This window comes from Nyctereutes procyonoides, unplaced genomic scaffold (genome assembly GCF_905146905.1).
Source record: "Nyctereutes procyonoides isolate TBG_1078 unplaced genomic scaffold, NYPRO_anot_genome, whole genome shotgun sequence".
In the NCBI taxonomy this organism is placed as follows: Eukaryota; Metazoa; Chordata; class Mammalia; order Carnivora; family Canidae; genus Nyctereutes; species Nyctereutes procyonoides.
This window is the reverse complement of record NW_026575119.1, coordinates 1,741,249-1,763,461: the sequence shown is the minus strand read 5'-3', so window position 1 is coordinate 1,763,461 and position 22,213 is coordinate 1,741,249. Positions and strand designations below refer to the sequence as shown.

The 22,213-nt window shown below is 41.3% G+C and overlaps 1 protein-coding gene across 19 annotated transcripts in view; it reads left to right on the top strand.

The window, feature by feature from the left end:
- The window catches only part of SVIL (supervillin), a 231,753-nt gene that overhangs the window by 40,948 nt on the left and 168,592 nt on the right, over positions 1-22,213 (top strand). For all 19 annotated transcript variants that reach the window (XM_055334465.1, XM_055334464.1, XM_055334476.1 and 16 more), the window contains exon 2: positions 20,272-20,372. The gene's annotated coding sequence lies outside the window, so the exon portion shown is untranslated. The remainder of the gene's footprint in view (positions 1-20,271; positions 20,373-22,213) is intronic.

The window sequence follows — 22,213 nt, the reverse complement described above, 5'->3', positions numbered from 1 at the left end:
TGAAAAGTTGTGTCCTCACTTAGCACTAGAACATTAGCTCCATGAGGCAAAGGGTTTCTTTTTGTTTCATTTGCTACTTACTGTCAAGAGCCTAGAACAGTGTCTGGTACACAGTAGGCATTCAATAAACATTGACTTAATGATGTAATAAATGCATCTCCTTGACCAATCCAAAAGTTCCTTGGGGATAGGACTAATCCCTTCATCTGTAAATATCTTGGTGGGCTGACACAACGGTTGTTGTGTTCATTGACCACTGGTTTGTGGGTGGTCACAACCCACCCTTGGTCCTCTCTCTTGGAAGGCTGAGGAGAGCATGTGTTGTAAGGTCACTATATTGAGGACCACAGGTTAGGCTATCTACTTAAAGCATCAAAGATTCTTTCCGAGATGCTTACAAATAGACATGGAAGAAATGCAAAAGCCAAGACCAGCATTGGTGTCCATGGCAGATTTTCACTTGTGCTCACCCGCCTCTCCCAGGAAACATCTCTGATGGGCTGTGGGGTGGGGGTTGGGGGGGGCAGCAGGAAGGGCGTGTGCTGGTTGTCACAACTGAGTGTTCCCCTCTGGTCAAGTCTGAGAGGAAGTGTGTGGTAAGCTATGTGGAGGCAGAACGTCTGGCCCTAAGAAGCCCTGCCTCTGTTTAAGTAAATAGATGGGCTCAAAGGGGCGCAGAGAGAGGAAGCTTTGTTGTGATGTGTACAATTTGATTTATAGCAGATACAAAGTCTGGCTGATGGAAAAATCAAATCTAATTCTGATCATCTAATAATATCTTTGAGTAGGTGCCCTGAGGGTAAGTTTTGGTTTTTGGCTTCCCTTCCCAGGGTAATGGATCATAGGGAAGAAGGAGTTAGGCAGATTCTTCCAGAACCTTGATGCTGAGTGAAATTATCTGGAAAGGAAATTTTAGATACAAGGATTTTAACCTTTTTTTTTTAAATTTTTTTATTGGAGTTCAATTTGCCAACATATAGCATAACACCCCGTGCTTATCCCACCAAGTGCCCCCCTCAGTGCCCATCACCCAGTCACCCCAACCCCCCGCCCACTTCCCCTTCCACTACCCCTTGTTCATTTCCCAGAGTTAGGTGTCTCTCATGTTTTGTCACCCTCACTGACATTTTTTTTGTAATTTTTTAAAAATAAATTTATTTTTTATTGGTGTTCAATTTGCCAACATTCAGAATAACACCCAGTGCTCATCCCGTCAAGTGCCTATCTCAGTGCCCGCTACCCAGTCACCCCCACCCCCTGCCCACCTCCCCTTCCACCACCTCTAGTTCGTTTCCCAGAGTTAGGAGTCTTTCATGTTCTGTCTCCCTTTCTGATATTTCCTACCCATTACTTCTCCTTTCCCTTCTATTCACTTTCACTATTATTTATATTCCCCAAATGAATGAGACCATATAATTTTTGTCCTTCTCCGATTGACTTATTTCATTCAGCATAATACCCTCCAGTTCCATCCACATTGAAGCAAATGGTGGGTATTTGTCGATTCTAAAGGCTGAGTAATATTCCATTGTATACATAAACCACATCTTCTTTATCCATTCATCTTTCGATGGACACCGAGGCTCCTTCCACAGTTTGGCTATTGTGGACATTGCTGCTAGAAACATCGGGGTGCAGGTGTCCCGGCGTTTCATTGCACCTGTACCTTTGGGGTAAATCCCCAGCAGTGCAGTTGCTGGGTCGTAGGGCAGGTCTATTTTTAACTCTTTGAGGAACCTCCACACAGTTTTCCAGAGTGGCTGCACCAGTTCATATTCCCACCAACAGTGCAAGAGGGTTCCCCTTTCTCCGCATCCTCTCCAACATTTGTGGTTTCCTGCCTTGTTAATCTTCCCCATTCTCACTGGTGTGAGGTGGTATCTCATTGTGGTTTTGATTTGTATTTCCCTGATGGCAAGTGACGCAGAGCATTTTCTCATGTGTGTGTTGGCCATGTCTGTGTCTTCCTCTGTGAGATTTCTGTTCATGTTTTTTGCCCATTTCATGATTGGATTGTTTGTTTCTTTGCTGTTGAGTTTAATAAGTTCTTTATAGATCTGGGAAACTAGCCCTTTATCTGACATGTCATTTGCAAATATCTTCTCCCATTCTGTAGGTTGTCTTTGAGTTTTGTTGACTGTATCCTTTGCTGTGCAAAAGCTTCTTATCTTGATGAAGTCCCAATAGTTCATTTTTGCTTTTGTTTCTTTTGCCTTCGTGGATGTATCTTGCAAGAAGTTACTGTGGCCAAGTTCAAAAAGGATGTTGCCTGTGTTCTCCTCTAGGATTTTGATGGAATCTTGTCTCACATTTAGATCTTTCATCCATTTTGAGTTTATCTTTGTGTATGGTGCAAGAGAGTGGTCTAGTTTCATTCTTCTGCATGTGGATGTCCAATTTTCCCAGCACCATTTATTGAAGAGACTGTCTTTCTTCCAGTGGATAGTCTTTCCAAGGTTTTTAACCTTAAAGCACAATAGTAGTTACCTTTCGGTCAGCTGATGAATGATTTTGAGACAGTCATGAGATGTTCACTTAATGAAACCATAGAGTTACAGTCTGTGTCTTCTTCTTTTCCCTTTCTCTCTGTTTCTCTCTGTCTCTTTCTGTGCATCTGTTTCTCTCTCTCACACACACATGTACGTGCACACACACATGCACGCCATTCTGACTTTAGAAATTGCCCTGCTTTTGCATGTCAGTCTTTGCATGGTGAGGTAGCTAGAGCCCATCTCCTCATCACTAAGTGTTTAAGGAAGCTGTCACTCTGTGTCACACACTTACTTGCTTCCAGCCTGTCTTCCCTGCCTTCCTGCATGCGCCTGAAATCTCACTCTGCAGCCTGTCCTCTTGCATCTATGCTTTTGGACTCCACCAATTCCGTTCTCCCCATGCCATCTCCTTTCTGGTTTTACTAGTCAAAACTCTATTCCCTACATGCTCCACCTTCCCCAGAGTTCACCTCCTTTCAGCCCTGCGGTTCTCTGTGCATCTCTCAGCCCTCGCCTCCTGCCCTGTGGCAGCTCAGGTGGAGTGAGCCCAGCAGGTAATTCCTTGGCATGCTGGCCCAGTCAGGAGCCTCATCTGTAACCACCTCCTCCCTCCCTCCCCCTTGCCTTGCCATTTTTGATCTTGCATTGAACTCTATCACCCTTCTGAAATGCATGGGGTAGTTGTTACAGCTGAAGTCTTTGCCTATAGCCTCAGGGCCAATATCTAGAGTCTCAGCCTGGCAGAGAGGGCCTTTGGATATAGCCCTTCATCCCCTGCCTTCTTGTACCATGCTCTAGTAATGCATAATTACTATCAACCTTCTGGAAATTATAGGCTCAGTTTCAACCTTCCTACTACCTTGGATACATGTCCCCTTCCTTCTCAATGGGATAAACCTGACTGATCACTAAAGGGGTCATTGAGGTGCCTCTTCCGAGAACCCAGCCTGGGTCAGGTGCACTTGCTGGAGGTAGAAGATGGCCTTTGGGCCCCAATGGAGAAAACTTGTATTAGAGCCTGCCAGACTGTGTTTTACAAGCTGATGTCCTCAGGTAACAGGTTTCTATAAAGGTGGGTCAGGACTCCTGGCCTGTAGCATTGCACCTAACACATCGTTGTGTAGAAAATGTCTGGCTTTCTGATCACACGTCCTTAGACCTTCCCACCTATCCTCAATGCTACTTATTTTAGCTTATTGATTTTCAAATAAAATATGTAATATAAAAAATCCCATCTCTTTTAGGAATGCAGAGAGGATGAGAGCATGTAGATTGAGGTCACCACTCTTTCTTAAAGCATGGTTTCAGTGATCAGCTGCTTCTATTCTTACAAGGTCATGTATTCACCACTACATTTGAGAAGTCAGTGAAAGTCAGCAGAGCAAGATCATCCCTCCATTTCCTACAAACAGCTATAAACCTAGAGTTTTTTATTTTATACGTAGATTGCTACAAGAAAACCTCAGCCAGGAAATGGCCATACATTCAGCTTCAGTCAGCTCCTGGTCCCTTCATCCTAAAATGGAGGAGAGTCATTGGAGGAGCAAAGGAGGTGTTCAACATTCTCCAAGCTTCTGAGGCCTCTGCTACATTTAATTATTTCTGTTCGGACAAGCCTTGTTCTTTGTACTCCAGGTCAACGTGCTGCACTGTGCTGGACTAATTCCTCTAGTTCACCTCTGCCACATAACTGTTGTTCACAAATGCAGGGCTCCTGGGAGATTCTAGACCTGGTCTTTCATCCAGGGCCGACTCCAGCTTCATGATAAGGATCTGTCCCAGTATGAAGACTAATGACTTTCTGATGTTCTCATAAGCATGTCTTCACCCACAGACTGGAGGGGTCTAGGCAGGATGATCTTTGGAGTATCTTCTTGCTTGTGCATTTTGGGGTTCTGTGGATTGAAGATAGAGTTAAGAAATGAAGGTGAGTGGGGGCAGCAAGCATGGATCACTTCTGGCAGACTCCCTGAGAGCATAGGTAACAGCTATCAGACTGGAAGGGCAGTTCTTTTCCCATGGAATCTGGGCAACTGACCATAAATAGCCTGTGAAACTATGTCCCAGGTGTTGCATATAGTGACACTAACAGCATATGGGGCTGGGCAAGCTCTGGATCCCCTGATAGAATTTCTTTTCTTTGGTTTGGGGATTTTGCAGTGCCTGGCAGAGAAAAGGAACAAAAGAAATGGAAATCTTCTAGCAGTTTTCGCTTCTCATGCCTAGAAGCATGCTCTAGGGGTAGAGAGTGAACATACTTTTTGACATCTGTGTCCTAAGGGTAACAGCTGAGCTGAGGGTGAGAAAGGAAGAGGGAGAACTTGTATATTAGGACACTGGGTGTCAGGCAGCCCTGGTGGCTCAGTGGTTTAGTGCCGCCTTCAGCCAAGGGCGTGATCCTGGAGTCCTGGGATCGAGTCCCACGTCGGGCTCCCTGCATGGAGCCTACTTCTCCCTCTGCCTGTGTCTCTGCCTCTCTCTGTCTCTCTCTGTCTCTCTCTGTGTCTCTCATGATAAATATATAAAATTAAAAAAAAAGAAGCATGACTTAAAAAAAAAGGACACTGGGTATCTGAGACACTCAAATAAAGAGAGGGTCAGTACAATTCAGCCTCTTGAGTTTACATTTTTTAACTTTAAAATTGTGAAAACGATCTCAGTTAAATAGCAGTCATTAAACACCCAGTTGATCAGGTGTTTAATAAACCTTTGTTTTGAAATATTCTTAAGGTAAGTGATCTCTAGCCTAGTGGACAAACGGGTTCTGATGACCTGGGATGAACTCCTTGTAGGAATGACTAGATCTGATTCTCAGTTGATGCTTCCAGTACCCAAGGGTCACAACCGTGTGCTGATAGGAAAACAGAGTTGGAAAATCTGCTCCCTATAGCCAAATGGGCATTCTATCCTAGGTGGATGCCAGCTGAAATGGAGCTCTATGTGTGGCCAAATGCTGTTGTCAAAAACAGAAGAGCTGGCTCTGACTCCCCCATGCCAGAAGGCAGCTGGGTGTCTGAAGAGCCAGCTGCTTTGCCCCCACTAAGGTGACACCTCAAGGCCCAGAATGACCTCCCTTGCCCCACTTGAGCCAGCCACACCACCCAGTTCTTTCCACTTACCTTCGATGACAGGAAATTTCTAGAGGACTCTGTGTATAGTCCCAGAAACGTGTTTTTTAATGTCATGGTCAAAGACTACTTAGTCTTTGCTTAACTGACTACTATCTGCTAAGTATTTGTATTTAGCAAGTTAGGCGATCTTTGCTCTCAAGGGGTTTATGTCATACACGCACATGCACACATTCCTCCATTCTTTGAACTTTAAAAATAGTGAATGAATGGATGTATTTTGAGCTAACAGAAATAATACAGCAACAAAATGTAGATGAATACATTTTTACTATAATTAACAAATTTTTATGTAACACATGGGCAAAGGGGGGTTCTATCCCTCACCAGGATGGAAGACCAGGCACGGCTCTCCCTTCACTGGGGGAGGGTGGGGCAGACAGGAGAAAAATTATTAGTTTTATTATTAAAACGATTGAGAGGGTGGATAGAACATAGTTTGATGAGTAGAATGGCAGCTTCCCACAGTGGCACCCATGGAGGAATAGATGGTGGTGCTGGGGAGGAGTAACATTCTAGCAGGTGGGAAGACTGGTATCCAGGAGTGATGGTATTTCAAGTTTCTCACTGAGTTATACAAGTGACCAGGGCTCATTTACCTGATAGGTACAGAGCTACAGGTTGTGGTAGGAAGAATCTTAGGGCTCCCTCAAAGAATCATGGTTCATGTCCTAATTCCTGGAAGCTGTGAATATGGTAGGAGACATGGCACATAGGAATTAGGTTGCTGGTCAACTGATCCTGAGATGGGAAGATTACTTTGGGTGATCTGGGTGGATCTGATGTAATCATAGGGTCCTCTAAAGTGAAGGAAGAAGGCAGGAGAATCAGGGTCAGAGTGATGTCATGTGATAAAGTCTGCATTGTCTTTGCTGCTTTAAAGATGGAGGAAGGGACCACAAGCCAAGGAATGAGGCAAGCCAAGAAATGGATTCTTCCCCAGAGCTCCCAGGGGGATGCAGCTTTGCCAACACCTTGAGTTTTAGTTGAGTGACACCCACGTTAGGCTTCTAACCTCTAGAACTATAAAATAATACATTTGTATTGTTTCAAGTCACCAAATATGTAGTAATTTGTTGTAGTAGCAACAGCAAACCATCCAATATGGAAACCTGTCTCTATTCTGTAATACAACATAATGGAAAAGTAATGGAATAGAAATAATGAAAAGAAGACTCTTGTCAAAATTAATTCTAAGGTCTCTCTCAGCTAATTTGTTTTACTAGAGTGAGGGCAAACACTTTATTTCTTTCCTGTTATATCCTCACTGCCTAGTTCAGTGACTGACTCATTAATATTCAAATGAATGGATGTTTTTTTAACAAAATCCCTGCAAAACCAATATAACTATTTTATTCTAAAGCGTATCATTAATATTAGAAATCTAAATTCAGGCTCTTGTTATAGATAAGGAAAATCATACCATTTAAATTGCCATTTAAAGATGAGAGGCTTGAGTTGTATTTAAGCAAAAGTCATTATTTCTTTCTTCTTTGAACCTACACATGATTGGAGTATTAACTCGTCACTTGCCTTTGGGTAAAACTGCTGTAATATGTACCATGTTGTGACCTTAATTTGGTAATGAAAAAAAAGAGTGCTCATTTTTTTCCAAAACTCATTTTGGAGAGTTTGATTTTATTTACTAATAATATTATTAATGATCTTCACATGGCATGTTTTAGAATTAAGAATATTTCTAGTGTTGATTTGCTATTTCTTTACTTATTTTTCTTTACTTATTCTTTATATATATATACATATATATATGTATATATATATATCTATATATTTAAAGATTTTATTTATTTATTCATTGGAGAGACAGAGACACAGGCAGAAGGAGTAGCAGGCTCCTTGCAGGAAGTCTGACGTGGGACTTGATCCTGGAACTCCGGGATCACGCCCTGAGCCAAAGGCAGATGCTCAACCACTGAGCCAACCAGGCGTCCCTCTTTACTTATTCTTTGAAAAAAATCTTTGCTAGGATTTTGCTGTGCCAGGGCCTGGAGAAACAAAGGTAAATAAGATATGGCACTTACTCCAAAGGAATTCACATTCTAGATGGGAAGAAAGGCAAATGCATAATGAGTATGTGGGATACTGAATGTTAAAATAATTTGTGGTGCTAAGGGGAGGGAACTTTTTTCAAAAAAGATTTTATTTATTCATGAGAGACAGAGAGAAGCAGAGACATAGACAGAGGGAGGAGCCTGATGCGGGACTCAATCCCAGTACCTGGGATCATGACCTGAGCCAAAGGCAGACGCTCAACCACTGAGCCATCCAGGCATCCCAGGGAGGGAACTTGTAACTCTACATTGAGAATACCACAGAGAGGAGGAGACATTTGAACCAGGAACTGAAGGACCAGGAGGAGGTTGGCCAGTAGAAGGGGACATATTAATTGCCTACTGAATCTCAGGCACTGTACCAGGCACTTTTGCATGTAACTCCGTCATTTGATTTGAACCTGAAGAAAATTATATTCTAGATAAGTAACTTTGCAGCACCACACAGGGTAGGATTTACATGCATTGTCTTAAAAGTCATTGGTTTTAAATCTGAGGTGGACAAACTTTTTGTAAAGGATGAGCAGTAAACATTTCAGGCTCTATGGACTCTGTGGACTCCTGTCATAACTCTTCAACTTTGCATTGTAGCATGGAGAACAGCTAATGATTAACAGGGAAATGAATGAGCATGGCTGCATTCTCAACTTTATTGAGAAAAATAGGCAGTGGCCCCGAACTAGTCCATGGGCTGCAGTTTGCTGACTCCTGTTTCAGAATGGCAATTATAGCCACCATTTTGTTTTGGAATATTTCTGGAGAGGGCACTTCTAAGTTTCATTAGTTTCTCAAGTGGGTCAGTGACAGTTTCAGAACGTGTTAATGGACTCTCACCAAGAAGTGATAGCAGACTGTATTAATAATGGAGGTACAGACTGACCCAATTTTCTAACATTTCACATCATTGTGGTTAATACTTAGCAGACCTCTGAGAATCCAGATATAATACATCTTTAGGTCATTACAGATGAGTCCAAAGAGAAAACCACACTAATTCATTCTTGGCAGAGGATTTGACATTGCGTGGGTATGTGTGTGTTTTAACTCTGAGATTTTAAAAAACAGAGATAGAGAAGATTTGTCTGGAACAATTGGGAAGAAATTAGGTAAATATCTGAACAGATGACCTGGGGTTTGGGGTGGAGCCTAGGGCCTAAAGGTTCTTTGCTGCTGTCTTCTGGAAAGAGGCAGAAACATCTGGTTATTGTAACAGTGAGGGGCTATGTGGAAGGAAGTCCTAAGTGAGATTAGAATAGCAGAATACATCTTGACATCTTAAAGCAAGAAGTCAGCAAAAAAAAAAAAATCTGTCTTTAAAAGTTGATACTGTGGGAAAAGTCACTGAATTCAGAGATTTGGGTAAAAAAAATCTTTTAGAGCAAAACAGTGAATTGTTATAGAAAGATCTTTCCAAGGATATATCGAAGAGATAGAGGGATGTAGGAAGACACCTGGAAAACATGGCAAGACTTCCAAAATGTTACCAAGAGGAAACACTAGGAAGCCATGAAGTCTCCTGTCCTGGCCTGGTGTGTCCTGGCCCTCATAAAAGGACATTTTTCTCTTGGCTAGTGATAGCACTGAACAGGGCATGGTTACTTTTGGGAACCCATTTCTTTTTTTTTTTTAATTTCTTTTAATTTTTATTTATTTATGATAGTCACAGAGAGAGAAAGAGAGAGAGGCAGAGACACAGGCAGAGGGAGAAGCAGGCTCCATGCACCGGGAGCCCGACGTGGGATTCGATCCCGGGTCTCCAGGATCGCGCCCTGGGCCAAAGGCAGGCGCCAAACCGCTGCGCCACCCAGGGATCCCTGGGAACCCATTTCTTTTGAGAAAAATGTTTAAAAGACCAAAGGCAAACTGAGTTTATAAGATGTTTTCAAATTTGGATGGTTCCAACTGGTTTGAAACATTTTCTCACCAACAGTAACAGATTGAAAGTGATGTTTGTGCCTCTTGTCTCGGTAGGTCCCTCTGCTCAGCGTCCCCAATTGTGTTTTGATCTGGTTTCCCATCAGGTTCTTGAATTAGGGGAAAGAGGGAGGAAAAGATGGAAAATATGGGAGTGATATCTTCCTGGAAGACATTGTGCGTGTTAGCAGGCTGCAGTTAGGCCAATCAAAACAACTTAAACTTTTCCTTGTGTTTCGGGTCCCGGGCGCCAATCTTGTCGTGGATGAAACAGATGTGATCTGGGATGTGCACAGAGTTCCATAATGTGGGAGCTTCGCTTTGCTGGCCTTCCTGCTACTGTACCTCCTTCTAACTTGCAGGCACCAACCTTGATCCCATTGTGCATTTCTGTTCCTGGGCTCTTCCTAAGTTAGATCCAGCTTTGGCAAACTCAGAAAGAGCTTCCTCAACATAGAAATCTTAGGGTGGGGGTGCCTGGGTGGTTCAGTCAGTTAAGCATCTGTCTTCAGCACAGGTCATGATCCCAGGGTCCTGGAATTAAGCCCTGAGTCAGGCTCGCTTTTCAGCAGGGAGTCTGCTTCTCCCTTTCCCTCTGCCTCTACCACTCCCTGCCCCACTCATGCGCTCGCTCTCTCTCTCTCGCAAGTAAATAAATTAAATTGAGAAAAAAATACTTAAAAAAAAAAAGAAATCTCAGGGCAGGGGCGCCTGAGTGGCTCAGTCACTTAAGCATCTGCCTTCGTTTCACGTCATGATCTTAGGGTCCTGGGATCAAGCCCCAAGCCCAGAGTCAAGCTCCCTGCTCATTGGGAGTCTGTTTCTCCCCCCTGCTCTTGCTGTCTCTCTCAATCTCTCAAATAAATAAAAAAATCTTAAAAAAAAAATCTTAGGGCAGCTGAAGAGCATAATCGGTGAAGCAGATAAATGCTTTGATGTGGTTTAAGTCAAGCAAACAATGTTCATATAAAAGGCCTTAACATGTAAACTAATTAGAATCTTATAATTTGACTTCTGTTTCCCATCGGACAGAGCTCTTTTATAATGTGAGTATAGTAAAGAATAACCATATTCTTCAATCTCTCTGACGTTCGTTTCCTTTAGTAAGGATTAGATACAAGGGCTCTTCAAAGCATTGAGGATATATTTGATAAAGCTTTGAAGTTTTTATTAGCTTCACTGGAAATCTTTGTTTCCTGGCAAGTTCACTAGTGGAATACATAGTTTCTTATAGAAATCCATTTCTTAACTCTACATAGTAAATAACCTAGTCAGTGGGGATGCTATTGCAAGATAAAATTAATGTATCTAAATGGGTCCTGAGTCATTTCTTACCACTGTAAAGCTTTTAAAGTCATAAGGAGTAATGTTATTTGGGTCAAATTCACCTTTTCTTTGTCTGAATTTGTCTTTTTCACTCCTGGGTAGGAATATAATACCCATTTTCTGAAGACTCACTTGGCTGCTACTGAATACAGAATGAATCTGCACTGTCTCAGCACCTGGTGTCTTGGTCAGTGATACCATCATGCACTCGGTTGCCCAGCCAGCCCCTTCTCATCTCCTCTGCCGTCATCACCCCATCCAGCGCTGACTCTGCCTGGGTGGCTGGGGTGGCCCCCTGTCAGGTTCTCTGCTTCTTTTGGTCCACGTCCCCATCTGCCTGCCCCTAGAGCCTATTTTCCTTAGTGTAACTACAATTAATCTTTAAAACTAAATCAAGATCACGTCACTCCCTTGCCCACACCTAACAGTGGCTTCTGGTAACTCCAAATAACCTGGAGTCATCCTTTGACACAGGGCCTGTCTGATCTGTGCCAGCTGTCTCTGACCAGCATTTACTGCCAACTCCCCAGCACCCCTCTCCTCTCCCTCACTCCACTCCAGTCACACTGGCCACCTTGCTTATCCCTTGGACTCCCAGTCACATTCCTGTCTCACAACTTGAGGACTTGCACTGTTGTCCTTTTTCCTACCTGACCATTCTTCATTCACATACTCACCAGCTTGCTTCCCCCAGCTCTTCTAGATCTCAGTAGAGATATCTGCCCTCTTTATCTAAAATAAAAGCTCCATAAAAATTTTTTTATTTTTTTTATTTTTTTTTAATTTTTTTATTTATGATAGTCACAGAGAGAGAGAGAGAGAGGCAGAGACACAGGCAGAGGGAGAAGCAGGCTCCATGCACCAGGAGCCCGATGTGGGATTCGATCCCGGGTCTCCAGGATCGCGCCCTGGGCCAAAGGCAGGCGCCAAACCGCTGCGCCACCCAGGGATCCCCATAAAAATTTTTTTAAATAAATACTCCTTGTTCTCTTACCCTGTTTCCCCCCCCAAGCTTTTATAAACCTACAACCTATTATCAGTTGATCAGTTTGTCTATTTAACCATTCATGTACTTATAATTTGTCCATCACTCCTGAGAGAACGTGAGCTCCATAATGACAGGGGTGCTGGTTTGTCATTGTATCTCTTGTGTCTAGCATGCATGGGCAATCAGGATGTATCTGCAGGGTATTGAATCAAGGAAAGAACCAGAATTACATGATTCTATAATTGTTACAGAACCAGAATTACATGATTCTGTATATTGTTTTTAGTCTGCATTTGTAGATCAGATCATAGTGCAGCTACGTTGTTCATAGGGCACTGATGGTGAGTGATTTTTCTATCTTACTAAAGGTTTGCAATGAAAGTCAAGATTTATCTTAGATTTACTTTTTGCCTGAGGATTTTAGCAGAAACTTTGGTTTGCTTTCCATGTAGTTCAACTTGTAGGGGATGTAGTATCTGAACTTCTTGGTGATTTAGTGTTTTGTAGTGAGCATCTGTGTAGATGGACAGAGCCATTGGAGGAGTAAGTTGTCACCCGTCAGGTGTGGGACACCTGCCTACTTTCCTCAGTGATCAGCAGGCACATATTTAGCATGAGGAGAAAGAGACACTTACCCAAGTCTATTTTTTAATATAGGAGAGTTCCCATAATTATATAAAGACTCAGAGGTTACTTTGAGATATTTTATGTGCCTAAAGGAGCTTTTTCTCCTACAAATGAGCAACCAATAATCTTCTTATAAATATTGTATGAGAAGGAATTGGGAGTGGGAGTTAATAGAGGAAGTTCGATAAATGGTTTGTAGAACTTTGTAGAAAATAAGAATAGTCCCATTCCATGAGATAATTTTGTTTGCATAATTGCGAAGTGCTGCTTTAAAAAAAGTAAGATTTACTGATGTATAATTTACATGCACTAAAATTCACTCTTCTAAAAGTGATGTGTCTTGATAAATGCGTACAGTTGTGTAACCACCACAATGAAAATATAAATTTCTATCACCGTAAAACATTTCTCATGCCCCCCTTTAATCAGTCTCTCCACTCAGTTCTCACCCCTGGCAACCCATGGTCTGCTTTCTGTCCTTATAAGTTCTGCTTTTTTCAAATGTCATATAAATGGAATCATACAGTCTATAGCTTCTGGAGTCTGGCTCCTCTCACTCAGCTTAAGGCACTTGAAACATGACCATGTTGTTGTGTGTTCAATGATTTGTTTCTTCACCGCTGAGTCATATTCCATTGTGTCGGAAGAGAGATTGCTTATCCATTCACCAATTAAAGAACACTTGGGTCATGTCCAGTTTTGGGTAATTATGAATAAAATTCCCATAATATTCATGTATAGGTTTTTATGGGATCATAAGTTTTCATTTTTCTCTTGGATCAATACCTAAAAACCAGGATTGCTGGGTCAGATGATAGATATATATTTAAACTTTAAAAGAAAAACAAACAAATTGATCTCCAGAGTAGCTGTATCATTTTCTATTCCCACCACTAAGCTGTGAGGTTTTCATGAGCTGCTAATGCCCACTTGGCTTTTTTCCTTAGAGACCTCAGGATTTATCCCTTTCCTTTATGTGCTTTCAATTTTATGTTTCACGCTCTTCTATTTGGACCTTTGGATTACTTATATTTAACAGTTTTTCAGTTCTTCACTGTTGCCTGGGTTTCTTTTTTTCTTCTCTGCACGTGACACAGGGCCTTATATTCTGTAGATGCTAAGTTTGCATCTTATCTGTCTGATTTGGTTGTTGTAAACCAAATGAAACTGATCTCCAGGGTAATGAGCGCCCATCATGGGACCTTGGTTTGGGTGTAGCAGGGTCACAGGATGCCTCCAGGACAGGTTGAGTCCTACCCCCAGATTTGGGGAGAGAGTCCTTTTGTTTCTCTTCAGGTAGTAAGGTGTCACCCACCAGGTGTGGGATACAGAAGTGTGTTTGGACTTTCACAGTGGTGAAGATCCATTTTGCTCTTGGTAGAGAAGTCATAAACTAATCTGTTTTATTACATTATTACAGTGTTTATAATAATTTGTATTTATTGTAGTATATATAGTAATTTTTACTAACCTGTGTTAGATGTATCTTGGTGATCTTGACTATGAAGTGAGAAGAATCTTGTGAAAGGTATTTATCTTTCTTAAAGCTTTTAAATTATTTTTTAATCAATGGTGCAGCATAGCATAGTGGATTAGAGTCAGGATCCTGGAGCCAAAAATGCTACTAGCCGACTCTGTGACCTTAGATAACCTTTCTACACCTTAGTTTCTTGATCTGTGGAATGGGGATATGAACAGCAGCTAGAAGTGGTGAGGAAGTGGTTAATCTACAGATAGCACTTAGAACATTGCCTAGCCAATACTGAGTGCGCTCTGACTACCAGTTGTTGCTGTTATTGTTAAGTAATCTTTCCTCTCACTACTCTGAAAACAGATGTTTTTCACACACTTATCACACTTTCACAGTTGTCAGATATGAGATGCCATTCAAAGAGTGATTAACGTTCTGTTAACAGTGAGGACCAGAGTTTTATGACATTACCTGGAGCTGATTATCCTTGCATGTGTGATTTCTACTTGCATATGTTGACTCAGGTCACATTTTTAAGTGGTATCAGTTCTCTGGTCTAGCTTGCTTATTTTACTTTTGGAGTCTCAGGAGGAAGTTGTGATTTCCCAGGTACGCTGTCTTCCTCCATCAGAGAAGATGTCCCTGCTTCCCCTGTTGGGAGAAGCGAGCCCAACATAGTTTGGTCACTGAGTCAGATGGAGGTTCCAGCACAAGATCTTGAGTCCTTTCTCTCTTCCTAATTCTTTTGGTTGCTATCACCATTCAAAATGGTTTATTTTAGAGGTGCCAGGGTCATGCAGTTGTTAATCAACCAACTCTTGGTTGATAACTCAGGTTATGATCTAAAAGGTTGTGAGATGGAGCCCACATTGGGCTCTGCACGCTCAGCACAGAGTGTGCTTGAGATTCTCTTTCCTCCTTTCTCTCTAAAGTAAATAAATAAAATTGTTTTAGCACTGCTGAGCAACTTCTCCCCTGATATTTCTTAAAAGTAGATATTTCTCCAAGGAACAGACCTTACCTGGCTTTCCCATTTGGGACCTGTGGTTTGTGAGTCTACTAAGCTCTCTCTGTGTTTGGGGGTCATGCTTCAGGGCCAGAGTGTGTGGTTCTGGGTACCAGTGAGCATGCACACAGCCAGCAAGTGGGTCTGTTCATGCCCACTCAGGATTAGACCTGCCCATATATGTGCCTGGCTCTGTCAGAGCACTGCTTTGCTCACGCACTTCAGAGTTATCACAGGGGATGAAGGAATTTATGTTGTTGGAAGCATTGTCTGAAGGCTAGCTATGTCATGCCTCACATGTGTACTATTATTTTATGTGTGTGTCTATCTACTGATTTAATTATATTTTAAATCCAGTATAGTTAACATACATTGTTTATATTGGTTTCAGGTGTACAATATAGTAATTCAACAACTCTGTATATTGGTGCTCATCAGTCAAGATAAGTGTGATCATAATACCTGTCATCTATTTCACCTACCCTCCCCCCCTTAAAATTACTAAATATAAAGTTGGCTCTTACTATTTATCTTAGTTTGGGCTGTTGCAACAAGAATACTATAGACTGGATGGCTTAATTGATAGACACTTATTTCTCACAGTTCTAGAGGCTAGCAAGTCCAAGGTCAAGGTGCTGGCAGGTTCAGTGCCTGGTGTGGGTCCTGTGTGTCCTCTTCCTGGTTTTCAGGCAGCCACTTTCTTGCTGTGTCCTCACATGGTGGAGAGCAGAGAGAAGAAGCAAGCTCTCTCTCTCTCTTCTTATAAGAGCACTAATCCCATCATGAAAGCTCCACCTTCATGACCTAATCACCTCCCAAAGGCCCCAACAGTAAATACCATCACCTTTGGGATTAGAACTTCAACATACTAAATTCAGAGAACACAAACATTTGGTTCACAGTTCTATATTTGGGTGCTATAAACAATATAAGGTCATAGTCACAAGTACATGTGTCTATCACATAGCAAGCTGAATTTTTATTCAATGTTTGCTTGCTACTGGTTTATGCATTTTGTGTTTGCTAAGAGGCAAGTACTGGAAGACACTAAAGGTTTTGAAAAAAATATATGTAGAAGGTAAAATTGAGAATTCTGCCCCTTAATTTAATTTGTATACTTGTGATTTTAGATAATACCCACATCCCTTGGATTTTGAAGTGTAACACCTCCTAAGGTTTTGTAGGAGCATGTTTGAAAACTTCAGAAGACCTGATGCTCTCTTTTAAGACCTGTTGCTGTAATGGGATATATGGGAAACCTACCCGAGTAGCAGCAGAAAGCCCATCAAGCAGGAAATGTGTCCCCCTAGGAAGATAGCCTCAAGGACAGCAGGGTGGCAGAGTTTCTGGATCTCACTGGGGAGGATTGAACTGCTTATTTTAGCTCCCTCTCCTTCATGTGTCCCCACATCAGTTGCTATTTTGATTGGGAGCATCTTCCTGCAGCTGGTGGTGTGCTGACTGCCAGAGCCCTTGCAAGGGAAATGAGCTGCCCTCTGCCCACTGATACCCCTGTCAGTCTTTCAGAATCTATTTGTTGAGCACTGGCCTCATGCCTGTGAAATACTAAACAATACAATACAAGATAAAAACCCAGTCTCATTTTAGAGGAAAAAAAATGCATGAACAAATGAAAGATCTCTTGATCAAGAGGAATACAAGAGGATAGTCACAGTTGAATTAAGTTATGAATTAACTTTAAGATGCATTTAGTATATCATTACTTAGTGAAGGCTACCAACATTTAGTTCACAAAGAATCCAGTATTTAGGAAAGTATTCGCCATTCTACGGATATTATCCTAATATGTAAGAGTAGTACAACATAGTAGTTTAGGATGACAAACTCTCCTATAAATTACTTGACAAATAAAATGGGCCAATGGTTAGTACTCTAAAAGTGATCTATTATTTGTTCTTTAACCGAGATTTTTGTACACCTTCCCCCATATTAAAACAAAACCTAGATGGTCTTAGCGTGACCTCAATAACTGTCCTTTCTTCTTTCTAAAGTCATCTAAAATAAATAAACTAAATAAATAAATAAATAAATAAATAAATAAATAAATAAATAAATAAGATTAAAAAAATAATAAAGTCATCTCAGTGGGCCCAGTGATCTTTGAAGGGCATCCCCCTCCTCCCTACAATGTTCCTGCTGCCCTCTCTCCTGTGTCACCTTCCTACTTTTGTCATTGCTCAGTTGCCTCTAACCTTGGCTCCTGCACATGACCAGTTCAGTCACTTACTAATGGTTTTTCCATCAACTTGTGTGGTCCTGGAATTAATGCTAGCAGAATGACACCTAGGACACCAATATAGTAAGTACATATCTGGGATGTGATGGAATGAGACTGTCCCCACTCAGTTACAGACCCATGATGATGTCTACAGGTTACTGTGGAGTTCCAGTCAGTGGGTGTTATCTAATAGATACAGTTTTATTGACTTGTAGTCATTGTTTATTATTTATAAATGTTCAAATAATAACAATGATTACTGTTTATTGTTATTGCTATTATTATTATTATATTATTGCTGCTCTGGCTAATCAAATCCTAGATGGTTGAGAATTAGCTATAGTGGCCATCTATAATTAGATAATTGGCATGAACTGAAGAGACAGAAAGCTCACTGAGAAAGAATTAAAACAGTCAGAGAAGGGTCTCATGGAAATGGAGGCATCTAGGCTGAATCCTGAAAGATATCTTGAGATTTGTCTGGGGGTAGGGAGGAAGTGCCCATGGCTCCTGAAAATATCTTTAAAAAAATATTTATTTATTTATTTGTTTGTTTATTTGAGAGAGAGAGAGAGAGAGAGAGAGAGAGAGAGATTGAGCAGGAGGGGGAGAGAGAGAAGCAGACTTTAGGCTGAGCGTAGAGCCAGATACAGGGTTCCAACCCATGACCATGAGATCATGACCTGAGCAGAAACCAAGAGTCAGAGGCTTTAACAGATGAGCCACCCAGGTGCCCCACTCCTGAAAATATCTTAAAGAATCTCCTTTCCTTGCTGTATCCAGGAAAGGAAATATGGGAGAAAGTAGCCAGAGTGAGAGTAGGTCTCGTGGAAGCTGCATCCCTAGGATCTGTAATAGGGAATTCACCATTGGGTGCCTGGTGGAGACGGGGAAAGGCCCTGCTAAATGCTCTGGACCTTGAGGCACCTGACATTGTAGTGAAGTAGTATGTGAATAAAACTCACCAGAAATGTCCCTTCACTGTGGGCATCTCCATCGGCATGTTCTGTCAAACCTGTCTTTTGAAATGTAGCATTTAAATATGTTTTTCTCTGCTGTATCTTCCCTCCAGAGACAGTTGGTCTAGAATTAGTCACAAAGTCATGTGAGAGGTGTTGCACAGGGGTTGATAATAGTCTGAAAGCCCAGGTGAAAGTTTGCTTTTGACAAGGAAGAAATACTTCAGAAGGATGGAACAAGCCCTGGCACTATGAGCTAAGACCTTATGGGTCCGACCTTGACTTGGGTGCCTCTTCCTGCTGCACATTGATTCTCTTTTCCCCATTGCCCTGTTTTCCTCTGAAATCTTTGCTGCTGTTAGGCAGGTTTGACTAGTTTACTAAACTTCATCCTGTCATATAATTTGGACCCTTTCCTGATTGTGGTTTGGCTCTTTTCTTTCCCCAAGTTATCTTGTGTGCATTAAAGCTGATTTATTGTTCTGTTTTCCTATCAGTTACTATATTCTGAGGTTTTATTAGCTAGTGACTATCCCTTTGTCTTTGGGCAAACCAGATTCCTAGAACTAGTGATGCAGGTACAGGCCTTTCAAACTCTTTCTTGGTCTTTGGGCTCATAATCTCAATGGTAGATTTCTCTTTTTTTTTTTTTTTTTTGGACCCACAGTTGTAGAGTTCCAAGGGGATGCTTTTGCACACTCAAGTTTGAAAACCCCTGTTCTAGAGGGTACTTGAGGTGCATGGGCCAAGGACAGACAGACATGGGAGTCTGATCAAAGAGTAGAGCTTGCCAAGAGGGAGAGATGAGGATGTCTTCTCCTACCCTTACCTCTTTGCTTCTTTTGATCCTCTTGGCTCTTTTCCTTTTTAATATTTCACTTTTCATTCCTCTGTGGCCAGTACAGAAAGTGGGTCTCCTTCTGTAAAGCAGACAAATTTCTCCCCAGTTTAGTATACTAAGGAGGGGCCCTGGGAGACAGGCTTAAGTTGGTCTAGCCCAGTTCACAAGTCTCCAAAGCTTTTTAGTAATAAACAGATTTGTGGAGGAAGAGGGAATTTTTTTTTTTTTTTTGGCAAAAAAAAAAACCAGTCTACTTAAACCCAATAGTTTGTGTTTACCACAACCATCTTTGTGGCTTTAAGTAATGAGTTCATAGCTATCTGAATTTTACCGGGCAGGGGTGACAATGGTTTTTTGTTTTGAGGGAACTACACGTGGGTTGACTCCCCTCTGCCCCCTCAGCGCCACCAGATGATTGCCTTATAAGTTGCCTCAGCATGGGCTTCTAGAGAGGAACCCCATTCTCTCTACAAGAGTTAAGTAAGATAGGATCAGACACCATGCCTCCCATATGTTTCTAAGAACAGAAAACTGATGCCAGCTCTGGTCCTTTACAATGTTGGTGTGTCATTGGCTGCTGTCCCATTCAGGGCCTTCTGTGCCTGAGCGAACTCTTTGCTAAGATGACTCTTTTAAAAGGTAACACAAGGAAGTGCTGAGCAGACATTGGGAGGAGAAAGAAGGAAGTGCCTCAGTATCCCGAAACAAATGGTTTTCCAAAGCCACAGCTGTTTAACCATTAACCAACTAATAAATTTGGGGTCTTTCCTCTTTAGTCTGGGATCTCAGGGCTGAAGCCTTGCTTGTGTTCAGTATCCTTCTGGCAAGCTGAGTCATTGGGATGCCACACAGGCATTCTTTTACTCAAGATGATTCTTGCCTTTAGACCAAATGTATAAAATTCCAGTCACTATGGAAAATTAGAGCTTTGGAGAACCATTGCATAGAAATGGCTTAATTCACTGAACTTAAGATGAAGGAAAACACATTTTTAGTGAGTATTTTTTATAAGAGGTTTAAAAAGGTGCTCGAACCACTGCCTATAATTTGTTGTAGCTGATGATGTAGATGACTAATTGAAAGAGTAAAAGCTCTTTAGAAGCAGAAAATTAATCACAGCAGTGTATCCTCCTTTGTTCATACATGTGTTTGTCTTATATGGTTTGCTATTAGATTTCAAAATTAAAATTTTTCTTTCCCCCTTTCAGAGAGAATTTGAATAGATGACTTTGAAGACTTACAGAACTGAGATACAAAGATTTTGAAGTGATTCTACATCTGAAGCTATGATTTAAATATCAGCATTACAGTAAGTATTTAGGAAAGAAATACAGTTTTGTGGTTAACACATCATTGACTTTGTCTGCATCCTGAGAATGCAGATTAAAGTACATCATAAAGGGTGAATTTGTTTAAATCACATTCAAGAAACCAGAGCTCTGAGAAAATTAAAGCTCCATCTGTGATAAGCTATGGGGCCACAAACATTCAGGGGAGGTGAGCCCTTTTGATAGTTGAAAAAAATCTGTGTATCTCTTTAGTGTCACATTAGCCCTTTAGGAGCTCCAGGTAAGAAAAGGAAAACTTAATATTGGGGTTTTCTTTTTGTACTGAGCTGAGGCTATGAGAGAGACTTTTTAGATGAGAGTGGAGCAGGGCACAGAAAAGGAGCATCCTTCCAAGAGCTGTGCTTTCTGGACTTCCTCTCTCGAGTAGTATTTCTCAATGTGTGTTCCTTGGACCACAGTTCCCAAGACTATTAATGCAGTGGGACAGAGGTGGGAAGATGGATCTACGTCCAAATGAGTTTAGAAAACATTGAGTTAAAGTTAAGCAACCTTTCTTCCTGAAGGATCTCAAAAACAAATGAGCCTTATGAATCTCATGGGTGTGTCTACTCAGCAGTACTTACCAGAGTCCTCTCCTGTTGGGCATTTGAGATTAGTGTTCCATTTGTTCATTTAATAGTTAATGAACACCAGCTGTGTATGGTGTTAGATACTAAAAATATATCAATAAGTGAGATTGGCAATGCTTATGTACAGATCGCAATTAAGGTCAGAACTATGTAAGAGCAATTACTGGTAGACATGATAGAAAATGTTTAAGAGAGCTAGGGGACCTGGGTTTTCAACCTGATTCTGCCACTTATAAACTGTAACCTTGAACAAGACACTTAAACTCTCTTTCAACTCTTCTATATATATAAAATGGTGATAATAGCATCTACCCTAGTGAGGTTATTGTGAGGATTAAAATGATAAATACATGCTGGCAAATATTAAACCTTATACAAGGGTTATCAGAATTTGTACTTATAGTAATAATAGCTGAGTTCTTTGAAGTCTATATGATAGACTGGGGAAAAGATAGTGATGGATAGAGACTTTTGAATAGGATAGTCCAGGACTTCCTGAAGTAGAAACCTGTAAAGATGAGAAATACTGAGCTATGGAGATAGTATGGAGTATACAGAAGGAAACACAAGTGTGAAAGAGCATGTCTTACAGAAAGAAAGCATTAGACAATTCCAACATCCCTTTAAGATTAAAACAACAGCAAACCAAACAACAACAATGAAGTAGGATTGAGGGGAAGCTCTTCAACTTGAAAGGGGCATCTATGAGAAACCCACAGCTAACATCACAGTTAATGTGGAGAACTGTGAAAGCTTTTCCCCTAAGATCAGGAACAAGACAAGGATGTCCACTCTCATAATTTTTTATTCTATTTTATTTTTTTTAAGATTTTATTTATTTATTCATAGAGACAGAGAGAGAGAGAGAGAGGCAGAGACACAGGCAGAGGGAGAAGCAGGCTCCATGCAGAGAGCCTGACGTGGGACTCGATCCAGGGTCTCCAGGATCATGCCCTGGGCTGCAGGCGGTGCTAAACCGCTGCGCCACCGGGGCTGCCCCACTCTCATAATTTCTATTCAGTATTATACTGGAAGTTCTAGCCAGGGCAGTTAGGAAAGGATATGGAATAAAAGACTTCTAGATTTGAGAGGAAGAAAAAGTAAAACTATCTCTGTTTGCAAATGACATGATCATGGATTTGGAAAATCCTAAGGGATCTACTACACTATCAAAACAAGTTCAGAAAGGTTGCAGGATATAATATCAATATACAAAAGTCAGTTTTATTGCT